The following is a 13701-nucleotide window of genomic DNA, read 5'->3' on the forward strand; positions in this document are numbered from 1 at the left end:
GCTGCCTGTTAATCATTCTGTTTGATAATACAATGACCGAGTGCCTGATAATAACAGCTAATATTGTGCACTTGTGTAATAGACTAGGCTCTTTATATCCATCATGCTGTTTTATCCTCAGCAGAGTGCTGGGAGGCGGTACCATCTTGCGGTACAATCTTGCTTTCAGAGAGACCAGACACTGGAATCTCAGGTTAAGGAACTAAGCGAAGTTACTCTTTAAGTAGCAGAATTCATAATTCATTATATTATGCAAGGTAATAATGATAATTCATGAAAAATGTTTTGGGCGAGCAGGGAGAGACTATCCAGATAAGTGAGACTGAAGTCCTTGCTTTGTAGATACTGAAATCCTTGCCAAAGCTCAGGAACCAAAGAAGAGCTTGAGCAAACAAGGGAAGGTGGGAGAGGGGGCAAGGAAAAGTAGGAGGAGGGCCAAGATTGGGCTGAATGGGAGACTAATGTACTGGAAGTCCCAGCTCATACAGTGAAGACAATATTGGGGGTGTCTTAGTTACTTTTTACTCCTTTCTGGGACAAATACCTGACACTCAAAATGAAGGAAGGAAAGGTTTATTTAGCTCACAGTTACTGGAGGTTTCAGTCCAAACTCAGCTGGCTCCAAGCCAAAGCGGCACTTAGCAGAAAGCAACTTTTCATTGTGGTGGCTTAGAGCAAGAGTGCAAGGGAAGGGGTAGCAGCAGCTCAAGCAGCTGGCTTCTCTTCCCTCCTTACATTGTAATGCAAATTACCTGCCCCAGGGTAGGTGCAGCATCCACACCCACAGTAATCAATCACAAACCCCAGAAGCCACCCCATGACTGCATGAAGCTTTGGGGGGACACCCATACAAAAACCATAACAGGGGGCTTGGGTGGGCTTTAATCTAATGGTCCATAGTATTAGTTACTCTTCTTTTATTGCTGGGACAAATACTCAACACCCAAAATGAAGGAAGGAGAGGTTTATTTAGCTCACAGTTACTGGAAGTTTCAGTTCATATTCAGCTGGGTCCAAGGCAGAGCAGCACATAGCAGAAAGTGACCTTTCATGGTGGCCACAAAGAGCAAAAGCAAGCTCAAGAGGAATAGCAGCAGTTCAAGCAGCTAATTTCTCTTCCCTCTTTACATTGTAATGCAAATTAACTGCTCTGGGGTAGGTGCAGCATCCACACCCACAATAATCAATCACAAACTCCGGAAGCTGCCCCAAGACTGCATGAGATGTGTTAACTCAGCAAAATATTTTAAAAGAGTCCAGTAGTCCATAATAGTATTGGGTCTTCCACTTGACTGGCAATGTCAGAAATTGTTGACCTGCATCCCCTACAGCTCAACATAACAGCATGGCTTTACTTCTTATACTTTGTTTTTCTATTTTTCTGTTGGATGGTTAAGACCAAGGTAAAGCAGGACCTATGCAACAACAGTTGTAGCTTTTGGATCTGATAAGGTCAGTCAAATCCCCTCAGGATTTATCCTGAGATCCCGTACCTCAGATTGTAGAACCTTTGTCACACCTATAATATTCAAATGATGGAACTAAACAAAAAAGGGGATACAGATGAATGTCCATTTTGTATCTGTAGGGCCAGGTAGATGGCTCAGTGGAATAAGTGCATCTCTGGCAAGTGCAAGGGCCTGAGTTCAATCCTTGGTTCCGCAAAAAAAACCCCCAAAAAACCAAAAACATTTTGTATCTGTATATCCATAATGGTTAGGATAGATATATAGTCACATTCTCTTAATGAATAGAAGGATTTGTTCTAATAGTGTTTGTAAATAGGATATCATGTTTGCATCTTGTACAGCAAATAATCACTAGGAAGAGACTATGCAATGTGTTAATTATTGAAACTGTCATACCAATTTGATTTGAAACTGTCTCACTGTTATTTGTCTCTCAAAAAAATTATGGAATGAATAAATAAATAAATAAATAAATTCCCTGAAAAAGTAAATAAATAAATAAAAGTAAAGGTAAAAAAAGACTGCATGAGGCTTTGGGGGACAACTATACACAAACTGTAACACCCACACAGCAGGACAGAGAAGGCTGCTGACTGACTATGAAAGTATGTGGCTATAGACAAGAGTTCTGAACAAGCTAGGCCCAACGTTTTCCCTGGAAGCTCATTTCCTCGATGTGAAAGAAGTGTCCCCTGAATTTTGTAAAGAAAAAAAAATCCAGGGAAATTACTGCTTGTCTTTACTAAAAGGGATCTGGTCTCAGTCCGGGGAAGAGACAACCTCTGGGAAGGAGCTGGTGTTAGTTGTGCTGTCACTATAACAAAATATTCAAAGCAATTAATTTATAAAGATAAAAGACTTATTTTGGTTCTTAATTTGGGAGCTTTTAGTTCAAGGTAAAGTGACCCTGTTGCTTTCAGTCTCTGTTGAGGGCAGCATGTTGAAGAAGCACATGGCAGAGCAAACTGGTTACATTAAGAGCCAGGAGGAAGAAAGGCAGAGAAAGAGACCAGGCTGCTAAATCCCCCTTGAGGACCTCTCCTAATGACTTAACTTCCTTCCAGCAGGCCATGCCTTCTAAAGCTTCACCACCTCCAGTGCCAGGCTGGGACCAAACCTTCAGGACATTAAAAATTCATACCATAGTGAAACACTCCAAGAGTTCCTGGACCATCTGAAATTATACCTGCCCTGCATCTACATTTGAGGTTTTAGTAAGCACTGAACAAGTCAAGAAGGAATGTCACATCTGACAGAAGAAACTGAAGGAATACCTCACCACTATTCCTGCTCCTGGGTAGTGGATATAGGAATAAGCGATCCCCTTACAGCTCCCTGGCCTCGATGCCTTCTCTGTTGCCCCTTACTTACTGCTCTTTGAGAGAATGGAATACTGCTCAGGTTCACTGGCACAGGAGAAGTTGTTGCCCTGAAGTCTTCCTTCTGGCTCTCTGGTTTCTCTTCTGCTCCATGTGGTTGGGTCCAAAACTAAGTGTTTTCTTGCAGTCTGCCCATAAAAGCCCTGACAGGGTTGGGTGTGAGGACTGGAGTTGGGCTTGGGTGGGAGCTGGGGCCTCCAGACCTATGCCTGGAGCACCCCATGGTCTTGTCAGAGCCCTACAGGGACATCCTGAGCCTAAGCCATAGGCAGTGCGGTGCTTTGATAGGCTCGTGTGGACCTCCTGTATCGGCCCCTCTGGGGACATCCAGAGGTCAGCCAAGTTTCCCGCCCACAGCCCATTAAAATCTCACCTTGAGTTTTGGCCTGCAGCATTCTCTCACCTCACTGCCCTTCTTATTGTTCCTGCCCAGGTTCATTCTTTCTTCCTTCTGTGTCCAAACCCTATATATCCTTCATGTTTCCATTCATTCACTGTTCTTTCTCTGATCCCTCCTAAGGAAAAAGCTAGAAAGCTCCTTCTTTTTACCTGTAAGTTTTAAAGGTTCTCCTTTGTAGCCTTCTGTATTGTTATCATCTCCTTTACTGGTCTGTGAGCTACTTGAGAGTAGACTTCGTGTTTGTGATTCATCTACCCATGTCTAGGGCTTGGTGTACTGCCTGGTATTAATTAGTTCAACATAGAAGTACCTTGGAATAAGGGTGTCTATTCACAGGCTCCTGCCTTCAGCTGCAGTCCCCACCTTCTCCCTCTCTCTCTCTCCCCCTTCCCTCTCTCCCTCCCTTTGGTCCCCCTTTCACCCCCCACATACACCATTAGCCCTCCCTTGAAGAGACTTTGTTATGTGTAAACTACATGTGGTGTGGTGATGGACACAAAAACTGGATAGTCTGAGTGACCAGAAAAACCAGTGGAGTGGAAATGGATGCAGCCCACTCAAGCTACCTGTCTTGGGGATCTTGTGCCCTGCCTCTCTTGTTGTAGATATTGTAACTCTAGCTTTTTCTGGATTGACTAAGACTGATTAAAACCTTTTAAAGGGCTCTTGTTGACAAGATGTGCTACAGAACGTTTTAATGATTAAACAAAATTATGGTGCAATTTCACTTGATTAAAGACAGTACTAAAACCTGTGTAATTTTCAGTATATGTGTTCAGATAGCAGCTTAAAAACATTTTTAAAGAATTCAGAACCTGGATCCCACCAGAGAGAAGCATGGAGATGGGCGAGGGGCACTGCTATTGCTAATCACTGTCCCTTCTCTGTGGAGATGGGCGAGGGGCACTGCTATTGCTAATCACTGTCCCTTCTCTGTACCAACAATCCACAATTAGTAACTTAAAAGGAAGAAAGTTAATTTTGGCTCTTGGTTTCAGTCCCTGTTCCCACAATGCCATTGTTTTTGGGCCTGGGGAGGCAGCATGTGTGGTTGTCAGGAGGTGACCACCCACCTCATGGTGTCCAGGAGGCAAAGAGCAAAGACACAGAAGAGGGTTGAGTTCCAATATCCCCTTCAAGGCCATGTCTTCAGTGACCTGTTTCCACCAACTAACTTGTACCAGGTCCATTAATGGCATCAGCTGGGAACCAAACTTAAGATCCAAACCATGACACTTGATGGTTGGCATTCCCTTTGTGAGGTTTGGTTTTTCATTCCTCCATTAGGTCAGTATGCTGGTCTCAATTGTTGCCAGAGCTTTCAGGGGAGCACCAGGTGCCTTTTGCAAGTAGCGTTGTATTTCTAGATGTTCTCTGGGCTTTACTCTGACTAGACTTGTCACCTATGTTTGTCATGTCCTTATTCCAATTCTCACATGGATCCAGCCCCAACTATCACCCAGTATTCCATCATAATTTGCTGATAAGACAAAGTGAACTGATTGCTTACAGCATAGAGGAGAGCTCCACCACACTCAGTGTTAGCCATGTCTCAGAGAGGAAAAGGTGAGGTCAGGATGTGATGGCTTTACACATCAAGTAAGAGCTTGATTGAATACAGGGTCTTTCAAAGTAAGAGCTTGCCTAGGATTAGGTAAGGGTCACAAAGTAACAATCCAGGACTGGTGACACACCCATAAGTGGATTTCTAGAAAAGAGATGAAAAGCATTTAGAATACCAACTGCTGATGTTTTCTACTAAGGAGAAGATTGGCCCTTTGCAAATTCATGTAATGTACACTGTAATGTTTTTCCAGATAGGTGATTCCTGGAAAAAGAAGGAAGTGGTAATGAAGGGACAGGAACAGCACAAAATCATGAGCATGCATACAGGAAGATATAGTTCTGGTTCTCAGTGTTCAGACCAAAGTGGTAGTTAGTTTCCTTTTTCATTCTCCTTGGGGAAATTTAGGTGCTTATGATTTACAGGATAAACTGTTCTTTGCTTGCTTTTCCACATCTACCCCTTCTCAGTCCCAACTTGAGTTCTATAATCAGGTTCCATTGTTCCTCTTTTGGTTCATTGCTTCTTCCTACCTCAGTGCCTTTTTACATAGTTCTATCTGTCTGTCTGTCTGTCTGTCTGTCTGTCTGTCTGTCTATCTATCTATCTATCTATCTATCTATCTATCTATCTATCTATGATTATCTATCTATCATCTATCTATCTATCTATCTATCTATCTATCTATCTATCTATCTATCTATTTATCTTTTGCCAGGAATGTCCTCTTGCCTTTCAATTATTTGCCTAGCTGATTCTTCATATAGGACTAATATGACACCTCATCAGGAAAACCCCAGATTGATTTCAAGCACAAATTACTCCTCCCCCAATCTCCAACTCTTTCTGCATTCGTTGTATTTTCTTCAGGGTATTTATCCAAATAGCAATGAAGCAGCAATTTCAGAATTATGTTTTATGCTTGCCTCTGTCCTGCTAATTGCTATATTCCTAAGACTTAGAGGAATAATTTGAAGCTAATGGATATGCAAGAACATATCTGTGGAATAAATATTTGGGAACATGAGATATGTTTCCTTTATCTTGGTTGGTTCCACTAAGACTGAGTGTACATTTCCTAAGGAAGGCTTCTGTGATACCTTTTCCCACAGTTAAAGCTGAATGATTTCACCCAAACTTTCTATGTTAACATTAAAGGTGATTAAATCTAAATAAGACCATTCAGGTGGGCTCATGTCCAATGTGACTGAGCATCAGGAGAGGTGGGCCTCATGTCTTCCTTCCTAGGATGTAGGACATTGTTTGACATTTCAGAAGTGCCCTATATGTGCTTTTCAAATGAATGTATGGAATAATTTAGGGATACAATATCTCAACTCCTGTCAACCATTGCTATACAGGAATGCATCATTTGTGTCTCAGTCATTGATTTCATGCATTATGTATGCTAGGCACTAGTCTGGGTGCAAGGAAGAATACTATATATGAATTAGATGAAACAACTTTGTCCTTCTGGGACTCTCATTGTGCTGGAGGAAGAGAGACAGCAAGCAGAATGTGTATGTGTAGATAATGGACATAGACAAGGGGGAGACAAGGAAGGCACTTCCTTTGGGTACAAAATCTAATGGGATGCCCAGAGACACAGAAATTAAGACAGGTAATGTTTTTGTGTTTTTGGAATTGGATCCAGGGCTTCATACAGGCTAATCCAGTGTTCTACCACTGAGTTTTGCCTCCATTTCAAGATCCATAACATTGTAGCACAATATGATCTGAAAACAAAATTAATGGCGAAATATTTTCAGTGAACAAAATTTCGAAACATGAGGGAAAAAGGAAGTCATACAGTCAAGAAATAAATGCAGAAGAGGAAACATGAAATTTGAAATGAGAACAGGAAATTTGAGGTGAGGAGAGTTGAAATTTTTGGTAGAGTGGTCAGAGAAGATGACCAAGGTGAAACTTGAGTAAAGACTTGAAGGAAAGAGGAGAAACACTAGTAGCTATCTCATGAGGAAATTTCTAGGCAGAGAGGATAGCAAATGCAAAGGTCTTGAGGCAGGAAGTCTCCAGAGGAACCAGTCTGAAGGCAGGAGAATTTGGTGGGGGAAGGTGTAGCACACATGGGCTTAGAGGCTAACAGTGGTCAAGACACACAGGAATGAACTGCACCCAGTACTGACAACTCCCATGAATTCTTAGAGAGGCTGGAAATCAGATCATTAAATAATATTTCTTATCTTTTAAAGTCTACTATTTTGAAAACATAAGAAAGTAAACACTCACAGGCTTAAACGAGCTCACTACCGGAGGTGTTTTGCTTTCCAGGGAAGGCATATCTGGTCATCACAACTGGAGAGTTGGCACACTGTTGGGGCCCACTAGAAAAAGTCAAAGATGCTTCTAAAATCACTCAGTCCCTAGACAGCCCTATTCCCCCACCCCCAATGAGGCATTGTCTGGCTCAGAGTGGCAACAGTGCAGCTGCTGGGAAATCTGGTGAAACAGAGGCTGTCAGTGGAATTTGTTGATGGTGTTATCAATTTCAAGAAGAGAGCAGATGAACTGGAAGCTCTGAGGTCTCTCTTTCATGCATGCTGCCTCAAATGCCCATCCACTTTCTTTATGTGATTTTCAACCACATGCCTTAGAGTCCACCTCATTAAATAATCCAATCAACAGTCCTCATTTTCATGTCTGCAACCACCCAGGCATAAAAGGAGGGCCCTCTTCAGAGACACATGATGGAGATCAGCAAACCAATCACAAGGGTATTGGAGAAAAATGCAGTGCTTTCTTTGTCTTGTCTCTGGCCTGGTGGTTTTTGCCTGATCAGTCCTCAGCTCCATGACTGCCCAGCCTGGTTCTCTATTTTTTGCCAGATGAACACAGTTTTCCTTTATTAATGGAAACATGCCATCAGTGAGTTCTTAGAAGTAGCAATGTCCATCCTGTGGCACACCACATTCCTGTAGCCTTTCAGAAAACACCTTTCAAAAGTCTTTTTTTTTCATTAAAATGATTAGAAAGATAGGTAAATTTGTTTTTGTGCTGTTATATGTCTAGAGCAACTGTTTATAGTCTAATGAACTAGAACAAAATAAAAAATATGTATGAAGCGCAGGCAGGTAGTAGGATATATGAAGTAAGCCATTAAAATGGAGGGCCAGTAAAGGGGCAAACTGAGTTAAGAGGGGGTATGGCCCTCTGGTCCAATCACTGCTGCAGAAGACAGGGTGGTGTGGCCTGATAGAAGCTTCTCATATTTCGATAGAACTAGAAATCTGAATTTAAAAAACAAATGTATGAGTTTTAATACACAGAGCAAGACTTCCCTAAGACAAGTCTAGTCACCTAGCTGTAGTTTGTGGGTTATCAGATGGCAGTCTCTATTTAGATTCCTGGGAGTCATCTGCTCCCTGCACATGAGAGTCATTTAGCCCTAAATGTTACAAATGGACCTGTGTAGTACTCCCTTTGGCATTACTGTAAGGAAACTCCTTAGGCAAGCTACCTTATTGTAAAGAAAAAAGTTTGATTCATTTCATAGTTCTGGAGGCTCAAGGGTACAGCCCCTACATTGAATCTGGTCTAGTGAGGAGCTCATTGTAGACAGAGTGCATATACGAGGGGAAGACCACATCTTACAACAGGGAGCCAGAAAGAGGCTGCACCCCTGCAATCAGTGCCAAGGTCATCCTTGCAATTTGCCTAAGGATGTCCCATTATTCCCTATCTTTAAAAGATCCTACACTCTCACAATACTGCCACTCTGTGGATCAAGCTTCTAACACATGAAACTTTAGGGGACCAAAGTAATCACATCACATCAATCAGGCAAGCAGGAAGGGGTGGGTGGTTCAAGGTCTATCCAGTTCAAGAAAAAGTGGTTTAACTACTACTCAAATAAATACCCGTTGTCCACCTCATCAATATCATAATGATCCTTAGTATATGCAGAATCCAACTGTAAGAGCCAGATCGGGTAACTTTATATGCTTCTCACAACACCTGGAGAAATGCTACCTTCTATGCACAGGCGAGAGCCCTGAGTCTCAGTAGTTGTGTGACTAACAAGACGGGCACTTGAGCCTAGGTTGCTGTGATCCTATTTCTGAGTTTTCATCCCTTGCTCTGTGAAGACCATAGACACAGTTTGGAGACATTATATTTTTTTATTTTTATTTTTTGGCAGAACCGGGGATTGAACTCAAGCCCTTGTGCTTGCCAGGGAAGCACTTATTCTACTGAGCCATCTCCCTGGTCCCTGGAGACATTATTTTAATAATATGATGACCCTCAAGAGAGCTGAGACTTTCTACTTTACAAAGAAAGTTTTGAGTTTTGACAGGCATCACAAAACAGTGGATATTTAATATTTAAAAATGTATCACAGTAAAAGATGCATGGCCATTAATTCCCCCCTTAAAATGCCTCTCCTTGCTTTGAATACATTTATCCCACTATTTTTGTCACTTGGGGAGGCAGTTCTGGAAGTTGCTTCGTGAGTGTCTTTGGTGGCTCTGTTGTGGCGGCATCCGTATTCTGAACCAGGTGGACAAGACACACAGTCATGTTTGTACAGGCCTGTTTTTCTATACGATGGTGCTCGCAGCAGCATTCACTGTTTTCTGATCACATCTCATAAAGACATCCACAGAAGAGGACTTCCATAACTGCTTCAGCAAGTGGCAGGAATCATGGGCTATGTGTGTTTGAAGAGGGGGAATCTCTCGATAGGGATTAATAACAATATGTCTTTTACTGTAATTTTTAAAAATGGACACACTCATCATTCATGTTATATTTTGATCACCTCTTGTAAATAAAATCAAACAGTTATTGGATGGTCATAAGATGCCCAGGGCAAAGGGACAGCAAGGGCAAAGTGACACACTATTTTTCCCAGTGGCTATCGATCATGAATGAGTAAAACTTGTCTATAAATACTCCAGCTCTTTCAATCTCTTAAAGTCCTCATTCTGGGTTATTCCTGAGGGGTCTCAGCAGGATTGAACACTAGTTGAACAAGTAGTGTACCAAGAAGTAACTTGTCTGATAGCATCCTGCATCACCTTCTTTCTTCCCTCATCTTCTTATTCACCTCTCATATCAACTCTGCATATATGAATCCTTGTCTCAAGCACTGCTTCTCTTAGAACACATGTCAAACCCCAAAGAAACTTTCAATTCTTTGGAAATTTGCTCAACCTTAATTATAGTTGTTTCTCTTTGAACTAATCTTCTCATGCCACCAACCTATAGTCATTTACATCTATTATAAAAAGTCATATGCAGTTATTGTATGGATTATGACAGAATCTAGCACTAGCTTTAATTCAGATTCACTAGAACACAAAAACAGGGACTGCCGGAAGATATAAATCAAAGGGATTTGGGCAAGGTGAATGTGGTGGTTGACATTACGCCAACTTGAGATATTGGAAGCTTGACTGGATGGGCTTGGTGATACCATGCCCTGGGGCATGGCAGACCCACCCTAGGGCACGGAGGGTCCACTCTAGAGTGACTCAGCGCAGAAAGGGTTTATAATGGGCACATGCTGCTTCCTTGTTTCGCAGAATGATTTTTTTGGGGGAGCACTCAGGATGCCTTCAGGGCAGGTCTGGTTTGGCTTGAGGATGCGGGGATCAAATCACAACATCCTGAGCCTGACTGCTTTGTTTCAGCAGACACTTAAACACCTGAGCTAATGGGCAGGCCCCCCATGCTGCTTCCTTGGAGGAACTTGATCGAAGCAGCTGCACCACTTCAGAGGAGCTCAGATCTTCACAGCTTCCAATGCCATTTCCTTGGAGAAGCTCCAGTCTTTGCAGTTAGTGTGAAAGGAAGAGAGAAAGGCTTGATAGACACTGCCACAGCTGTTGCTCCTCCTCTGCTCTTCATTGTTTTCTGCCACCATGAACTTCTGCCATCTGCCTTGGAGCCAGCTGAGTATGGACTGAAACCTTCACTAACTGTGAGCTACATAAGCCTTTCCTTCCTTCATTTTAAGTGGCAGGTATTTGTCCCAGTAATGTGTGAAAAGTAACAGAAGGTACTTGTGTTGCTGTGATCTCTGGCACGTCTCTTATTGGTTGAAATATGATTGGTTGTCTACAGAAGAGCATTGACCATGATAGGGGTTCTTTTATTTCATCTTCCTGTTTCACTTTCTTTCTAATAACTTTAAAAGAAGAACTCTTTGGCACTGAAAATTACTTTGGGTTGTAACAAAAAACGATCCAGGACCTGTCTTCTATTTCTTTTAATAGTCATTCAGGGACATAGTGTAATTGAATTAAGACACTTTCAGGGAGTGAATTATAGGGTAATAACTCAGTCTTCTCCATTTAATAGGATCTGGCCCGTGGCCTTGGGTCTGCTAGATCTGAAGGGTGAATTACTGCTCCATAAGTCACCAGCTCCCATTTATAGGGACCCTGGTTAAAGAGAATTAACTTTACCTCCAAGACAGGCCCAGGCAAGCCGAGACCTGAGAGTATGGGATGAGGGGAACACAGAAATGGATTTGGAAGCTTGGCTTTTTACTTCAAAGAGGTCAGACATCAGAGAATAATGTCTGACCCTCAGTAAAGACCAGTGGCCTCTCAGTCCAGCAGCTCTCTGGGTGCTTTTCACCAAAGCCTAACATGCATGAGCAGAGAGCTCAAGCATTCCATCCTTTCAGACCTGATCAAACAACTAACTGAGATTTATATGGAGCCAAAATATGAACAGCTTACAGTGGACTCTTGCAGCCTAGAGGGAGAGTGGACGGTGGCATCCAAGAACAGCCTTTGTGTCCCTCTTCCCAATGCCTGAAATATCATTATCTGCAATTTGTTTACTCATGTTAAACATTGACTCCCTTCTATTTTCTCTTTAAAATGTTGGCACTGGATGCACATTGAGTGCTCTGGTCCTTAGTTGAGACATAGATCTGAGTTCACATCTAAACTTCACAACTGTAAAACTTTTTTAAAAATGTGTGAAATCTAGAGGGCAATCACTTTCTCTTTCTGAGTTTCACGTTCCTCATCTGTAAAATGGGAATTAAAAATAACACCAAATTCTTAGGGCTATCTAGAAGACTACATAAAGGAACAGATATACTTAGTAAAACAGTGGGCACTATATAGATGTTGGTAAAGAATAAACATTATTGAAGAATATCTTTCAGAAGATGATGTATATGCCAAAATTTGCACATCTGACTATTCTTTCTTTAGAGTCTGCAATGTGAAGTTTTTCCAAGAGATGAAAAAAAGGTGATTAATTCAATGTGGCCCTGTAAGTACCTTTTTCTAATATGACACTAATGGATAGTTTGCTGCCTTTGGGTTAAAACCCAACTTGTATGAATTTCTAGAACCTCAGAAGCACCTACCTCAAATCAGAGATGCTGTCAAATTTAGGAGCTTATTTCCACCTAGCAGAGTAAGTTTCCATTTTTGCTTCCTCTCAGACCTCTTGCCTATCATTTGCTGGCCTTCTGCTCTCTAGCCCAAACTTTTACCAAAGGTACAAAGAAAATGCTTATAATTCATCAGAGTTCATTAAAATTAAAATAAAATTTATTTTGCATCAAAATGAAAAAATATGACTCATTTATTATTAGCATATAAATGGCATTTTTAAATGTCACTCGGCCTCAAAATCACTTACATTTTCAGTGATCACAGCACACAAAATTAATTTTTGATAGCCTTTTGTGATTTGGCTGAAAATTCTTATTTCTTTTTGTGCTTTAAACAGCAAACTGTATCCACTGCTATTCATAGCAAATTTCAGATAATGAAGCAATTAAAAATACATGGATTTAAGATCTTATCTCATTTTTTCTTTGGCCTATTTCTGCTTCATTATTCATGAAGGGATATGTTTAATTTAGAGTTAGTAATTGCAGATATATCTAGTATAAATTGTGCTGCATATTCTTTACCCATTTCAATTTATTTTAGCAAATAGATCTCTATTTGACATAAAGTCACAGAAAGAGGAGAGAGTATGACAAAAATGCAGAAATCTGTGTATGTATTGATTAGCATATCCAAACAAGATCTCAAAAATATTAATGACTACATTTCCTAGGGATTTGATATGAGCCAGGCAGTGTGCTTTTATTATATATGGTGTTTCATTCAATCCAAAGCAGTCTCCTTTTGAAGGAATTAGTTACTGGTCCCATTTCTTAGCTACAGAGACTGAGGCTCAGGAAGTTTGTAAAACAAGCCTGAAGGTGCACTGGTAGGAACGGCAGAGAACCAGGATTAGAACTTGATTTACCTGCCTGCAGAGCTCGTGCATCAAGCTGTTCCTCCTCTTTAGGAAGTCTGTAAAAAGTCTGTAAAATTAGATGATCAGAACCTCAAAGACACTTGTCAAAGGCTGTTGAAGTCATCCTTGTATTCCACACAGTAGCTTGCCTAGCTCCTCAAAGTGTTGGTCTGCAGGACCTGACTTACCTGGTGTCTATGGGTGCTACATATATTTTAGTAATGTAATCTAGGGAAATAATTGAACAAATTATTGGTTTTTAATAGTAAACCTGTCATGAAGCTTCATATAGCAGCTAAAAATAAAAAGAAGAAAACAAGAAAAAAGAGATAGAAAAAAAATAGCCTTAAAAATTGCAAACATAGTTTAACTACATTCTGATGCATTTATTTAGTGCTATGCTGTGAAGTCATCAAAAGTGATTACAGAGATCTTTCTTTTTTTTTTTTGTTTTCAGAGTAAATCATCTTTATTTCAATTTTTTAATAGATTGCAAATTGAAAATAAATTATTTACAAACATAAATGAATACAACAATAAAAATTGTCCAAAATAAAAATGAAGAATTTAAAGATTAGTCATAATAGTTCACTGAGTCAAAACCAAGAAACTTATATTCATTTTTTTCACAGCTGATTAATAGGA

The sequence above is a fragment of the Octodon degus genome, unplaced genomic scaffold, assembly GCF_000260255.1.
Source record: "Octodon degus isolate 3935 unplaced genomic scaffold, OctDeg1.0 scaffold00200, whole genome shotgun sequence".
NCBI lineage: Eukaryota > Metazoa > Chordata > Mammalia > Rodentia > Octodontidae > Octodon > Octodon degus.